At 41.4% G+C, this 6,420-nt stretch overlaps 1 long non-coding RNA gene across 1 annotated transcript; it reads right to left on the bottom strand.

The window, feature by feature from the left end:
• Positions 1–1,195: 1,195 nt before the first annotated feature.
• Positions 1,196–4,162, bottom strand: LOC146867761 (uncharacterized). The gene is made up of 3 exons (XR_014962192.1): positions 3,988–4,162; positions 2,052–2,129; positions 1,196–1,489 (listed from the first exon to the last, which is right to left on the bottom strand). It is a non-coding gene; the product is annotated as an uncharacterized LOC146867761 (long non-coding RNA).
• Positions 4,163–6,420: the final 2,258 nt, after the last annotated feature.

The following is a 6,420-nucleotide window of genomic DNA, read 5'->3' as shown; positions in this document are numbered from 1 at the left end:
CACTGTACTTTACACCACTTCACTCTAGGCCACTCTATTATACTTCACTCCATGATGCTCTGCTCTACGATGCTCTACTCCATTATACGTTGCTACACTAACACTCTACTCCACTCTAGACCACTCCACTCTACAGAACTCTACTCCACTCTATGCCATTTTAACTCACTTCTCCACTCTATGACACTCTACGCAACTCCCTTTACTCTATGACAACTTCTCTCTACACCACTCTAGTCTACAACACTCTGCTACATCCTACGCAACACCCTCTATGCCACTCTAATCTCAAAGCCCTCCACAACCCTCTATGCCATTAGATTCTAAGACGCTCTACTCAACCCTGACACTGTACTCCGACACTGTACTCCATCCTACAAGACACAACTCTATGCCCTTCCACTCTATGACACTCTACAACACTCCACAATACTGTGGGCTACCCCATAACACTCCACTTCACTTCACTCCTCTTCTCTCCACGCCAATCAACTCTACTGTACGCCACTCCTCGCCACTCTAAGCCACTCCATAAAACTGCACTCTAATCCACAATATGACACCCCACTTCACACCACTCTCCTTCACTCCACTAACTTTTAGCCATGCTGAACAGCAGACACTCTGGTGTACAACATTGCTAAAACATATGAACTATTGGCTTTGCCAATGCTTGTTCCTTCTGGCGATATTTTCAGTCCTCCATGAAAATGCAGAGGGGAACAGCTTCTTTAGTACAAGGACAGTGCGACGGGTTCCAATGATAGGAAAACAACCCAAAAATGTAACCAAGTATTTGGAAATAACGTAAATGCCATTCTGAAACTCATTAGAGGAAAAAAGTCATGTTAAAAATAATCTGAATAAAGCATGAAAAAGGGAAAATCATGTAATGGGGATTTTAAGGCACCTAAATATTGGATATTGTAAGGTGTCAACTTTTTAGCTTTACATCTGGTTGTGCCTCCTCCCATGCTTCCTAGGTCTCTATTGATATTCACATCTGTAACTTCAGCTTCAATTTTCCTTGAAACTCGTTCCAAATATTTGCTATTTCTCATCCATACATTAAATGCAAAACATGCTTTAAATTTCTGCGTAGAATTACTTAATCAGAAGTAATGCGATCTATTAACTACACTGGTTCGTTTTCAAAGCAATTAGCTAGGACAAGACAAAGGACAGCATGAGGCAGTTTAGTTAATCAATTTATTTTAATGTTGGTATATGCAACAAAATTCCATACAATATTCATGTTAAATACTTTAAATAAGCGTTTGGTCACCGAGACACTGGTCTGAATAGCATATGATTAAGCACTCTAACATGTTTTCATTCCATATCCGAACGCCCTCATTCTTGAGCTAAGCATAGTTGGCTGAGGATGTTGCCTCTGGATGCTGTGAACATCACTTCTTGCATCCACCCTGGTGGGATGGCTTCTGCTGGTCCTGGCAGGGCTCGGGTGGGCATGGGTTGCAAGGTTCCACTGGAAAGGAAGGGTATGTGATTAATACATATGAAATCTTCCTAAATGTTCATTTGCATATATTTGCATATATTTTGGTTCGAACAGTGAGCATAGCTGATACTTCCATTGGGCTAGTTAAGGCAGAAGGCGAAGCCTTATAGCGCCAGCTAGATATAGTACCAAGTTAATGAAAACATGACTTTTCATTCCTGTACAGGGGAGCTCCAGCTGGTAAAAAACTATTTGCATGGAGAATGAAAAGCAAAGCATCATTCCTGACAGATGGTTTAATATGCAAAAATACTTTGGCATGAACTTACCAATGCACTATCTCTCTTTATTGTTTGTTTTGTATTACATATCATAACAAATAGAACCTCTATGTGTGAAAAGGATAATTTTATCATTTCTATAATTTCAGTTTACATTTTGAAAACAGTAGCCCATGTTGATATTGCGACATATAAAAGATACCAGAGGTGTGGTCCTTAAACAGGTGAATGTACTATGCAGATCCTGTATTTACTTTACATTGCAATGACAGTATATCTGAGCAATAGTTGTGGTGCATCATCCATACCTGGTTCAGGACACTTTGGTGCCTGGTCCTGGCATTGCTGAACTGCATGGTCCTGGCATTGTTGAACCGGTTTACAGGCTGAAAAAAATAAAGTAAAGTCAATTTATAAAATGAGGTCAAATTGAAATAGAACATCTCTGTTTGTTTCAAAATAACCTTCAAACTTAGCTTCTGTTTCGTAGAATTGCCTCATCTTTTGTGGGCTTTATTAGAAGTCCCCCTTTGTTGAGCTCAGTAACACTAGCGCCTAGAACTACCAATAACAGGGGCATAGAGCTTTCTGGGAAAAGAGGTCGTGGGGATTACAAGTGGGAGCCAGAGGATCTCCTTAGGAATGAGGAATAACAGGGGAAACAGTGATTTCAGATCCTACTCTCTGCAACACCTCATTTTTCTCCATGGAAATCTCAAAATCTCTGGGTTAAAACTAAACATATAAGTGGGGCTCCCCTAGATCCAGTGATTCCGGTCAGTAGCTTTCATTATCCTCCTCTAAATCACTGAGGGAATCTTTACTTTTTATGAAGTTCAAAGACGCAGTCAGTGGATGATTGCACAGCTAAGAAATCGAAGAATAAATAAATCCATGGTTGGTGGCTCAATATTTTGCAGAAGGCCCCTTTAGAATAATTTCAGTTTGCACAGGAAAGAAGAAATGAGTCTCACTGTATGTGTTTAGATACAGGGAAACAGGCAAACATTTGGGAATATTTCCATTTAATAAGTGAAACAAAAAATGGTTCAGGTTTTTTTTTAATGTCAATAAGAAAATATACTGATCAGGCTCCACGGAACTCAAAGTTTGCCAACAGTTCTCACAACCTACTTATGAAATCACATGCAGTGGAATATCCTCGCCCATATGGTAAGTGCCAGTCACCTAGTGGGCAGGCTGGTGCTGGGCTAGCTGCCACATCATGGGCAGTTGCGTGGCCCATCTTCCAAACTGGAAATGTACCCCAAATGGTTTTCCAACGTGTTGAAAAATACAGATATATTTTTCAATTTCAGACCCATCTTTGCTAGTTAACTGTCTCAAACTAAATATATCAAATTGAAGTTATGCATTTTTCACCTAGATTCTGAATATAGCTATTCCTTTTGCTAAGGCTTTCTTAGTCAACCAGCTTGTCTCATGTGAAATGTGCCTGCGTCAGTCTTGGCAGGCGTAATATATTGATGCATTTGCGTCCTAGAAGTGGCACAGTGAAATCTTATAGATTGCACTGTGTCACTTCTACGACCCTTTCTTGCGGCGGAACGCCCCCTCTGCATACATTATTCCTGGCACAGGTATAAGTTGGCGCAGGGGTTTACAAATTGACTCTAGGTAGATGCGTCATTTTGTAAATATGGTGCAACAAGGCTCACTTTTTACGCCGCTGGTGCGTCACAAAAGGTGACGCACCAGCGGCGCAAAAGTGACGCAAGGACTCATAAATAAGCCCCACAGTACATTGTCCACAGCTCTGTCTTTGCTCTCACACAATATAACATTCCCATGGAAGTTTGAATTCCGCTGTTGATTGCTGTCAGATCCCTCCCCCTAAAAATCCTCCCTTTATTTATCAGAAAGAACTCCTTTTTGTTGCTACCGTGCGCTGCTGAGCAAGATTTATCAAACAGCCCATGTTGTAGAGCTATACCTCGAGCTGTATATGTGGATCCCCTCTGACCTGACTGTACATTCTGAGACAGATCCTCTTTCAATGCATCAACGTATTTCATACAAGGCATGCTTACGTCACTGGTGTGGTGTTATCGGATGAAAAACTCTGAGTATCAATTAAATATTTTTAGTCGAGTAGCATTATAACACTTTGCAAGTATTTTACATTTTTTTTTAAAGAAAAAGGTTCTGTTACCTATTTCACTGGGATGAATCATTTATACATAAACAAGGATTACTTAAGTGCTGTTGCTTGGCATCACTTACGTTCCTGGCAGGGTTCTGGCTTGCTCGGCTCCGGGCACTGGGGCTTTTGCTGGTGCTGCTGGTGGTGTCCTCCGCCCTTGGCAGACATGGTTCTTTCAGGCTGTGTGGGGCACGATCTGATGTAAAAGGAAAACTGGAGTAGTAATTCTCTGATCTGTGCTTGCTCTATCCCAAAAAGGTGATTATATACCCGAAGCAGAGCCCCACCCATGACTGATGGGGCAGTATTCATCATGAAACTGACGCAATCGTGATGTGGTAAAATGAATAATGAGTATGGAATAAATGAGACATGTTTAAGCAATGCCGTCTATTTCCCTGCATGCAGAGCATTTCCCTGTGTAGTATTCTATGCCACACCTTCAAAATAAAAACTTGAAGCGTGGTACACAGTTTATGATTAGGAAATTATATATTGTCACATATATTCCGTAAGATTTCTGGAAGAAAAGAGAGTGTACAACCAGTGATGTGATTATATCCGAAATATTTCATTTCCTGGTTAACTTAACCCAAACCCCAGTTCTTTGATGAGGAGCAATAAGGTTCTCTAGGTAGACAAATTGGCCATGGATTTAGGTTTCCCCTAGAAATTCAGAATTTCTAAGGAATCTCCGTGGGACAGAAAACCAGTGGTATATGAAGTACTGAAGACAGTTGACTTGCATATTCCCAATATATTTTACAAAATTTTCCGAACCTGATGCTTAGCTAATCCTGTGAAGTTTTAGAATATAGAGATAGGCAGCTTTAGCACTCTTTGACAACATGAAACGACTGCCGACACCATGAGAGGCAGTGGGTTCCGAGCACCTTAAGTCCAGGTCTGCCCCATCCGCATTCCACACAGCCTATTTGGCGAGCTGTCCTTCCACACTGCATGTCTTCTCCTGCCTTCCTCTCCATACCGTGATCCTGTGGAAAGGATGCAGGCCTCCATTGAGCGATGCCACAGGAATTTCTGTTGTGGATAACCTGCCCACTGGACATCCTACAGCAGGAAAGCCTTCTTAGCAGCAGAGGTTTAACTTCGCCTTTGTTGAATGCCAGGCAGATTGAGGATACCTCATGAACTTTGGCCAGTGCCATAGGTACTGAGTTTATATGCTCCTACTGAAAGTCCATTTTGCCGTTTTTAGGACTATCACTAATAGTGATCCCAATTCCAGAATAATCAGCATTAAAATCAACACCTTTGCTCCAAGAGTCTTAAGAGATTTTTAGAAAAATACAATATTAGAATTGAAGAAAGTACCCTGCTTGAATGTTGAGGTACTATCAGAATCCAAAAGGCAGAGCACTATTCTACTAACAATTGCCTTTTAATTATTATTAAGAGCCTGTCTGTATTTTGTATTTTGTCACACAATTAATGCTGGTGATGTCCTCTGCCCTTAGCAGACATGGTTCTCGCAGTGTGGCACAATATGCTCTCATGGAAACACAGCAATTTTCTGATCTGTGCTCCCTTTATCCCAAAGAATGATTTTTATGCCGGAGCCAGACAACTTTCCTTAAGCGATTGGGTAATAATTATCACCAGCCAGAGCCACAGTGCTAGAAGGAACAAGGAGTATAACATAAATGACATACATACAATAGAATTTAAAAAGCGCACGGCCGCAGCCGAAGAGGCATCCCAGTGCTAGCGGCTTTAAAGTAAAACAAGCAATTGATCAAACCCAGAACAGGAGGCCTCTATATCAAACAGGTAGGTCTTCAGAAGTTTATGGAAAACTGATTCGGTGGCGGCAAAGCGTCAAAGGCAAAGAGTTCCAGAGTTTGGTGGTTAGGAAGGAAAAGGAGTGACCACCTCTTCTTGCCTTGCTGACCCTAGAAACACATAGAAGTTTGTGTCTATTAGATCATAGTGATCTCTCCTCATGGTAGGGATACAATCTTTCTCTTAGATAGCAGGAGCATTTATGCTTCAATGCTCTGTAGGCAAATTTTAGGGCTATAAATTTGATGGGGCTAGCAATGGTCAGCCAATGAAGACTGCGCAAGGGGTTCGCGACAGAAGAGTGAAACGGAAATTTCAGAATCAGCCGAGTTGCAGTGTTCTGAATATTCTGCATCCACTGAAGCAGATACGTTGATAGACCTAGGTAGAGGCTATTCATGTAATCAAGTTTTGAGGTTCTAGGGCATGAATGACAGATTTAAATTTTTTCTCAGGAATCAAGTGGATCATCTTCCTGACAGATTTTAGCATGAGGAAACAGCTGGCTGACACAGCTCTAAAATGAGGTTCAAAAGATAGGTTGGCGTCAAATTTGACCTCAAGACTTTCTTACCACTAATGAAAGTTCGGGGGTGCGGACGTAGCTAAGACGGCCACCTGTTGTAGGCATCTGGTGACTGTCAGTTTAAAAAAAGAGTAACTGTTTTGTCAGAGTTCATATGGGACAGCTCACATTCATCCATTTGCCA

The sequence above is a fragment of the Triturus cristatus genome, chromosome 1_2, assembly GCF_964204655.1.
Source record: "Triturus cristatus chromosome 1_2, aTriCri1.1, whole genome shotgun sequence".
NCBI classification, from domain to species: Eukaryota; Metazoa; Chordata; class Amphibia; order Caudata; family Salamandridae; genus Triturus; species Triturus cristatus.
The sequence above is the reverse complement of the archived record's forward strand: the minus strand, read 5'-3'. Positions and strand labels throughout refer to the sequence as shown.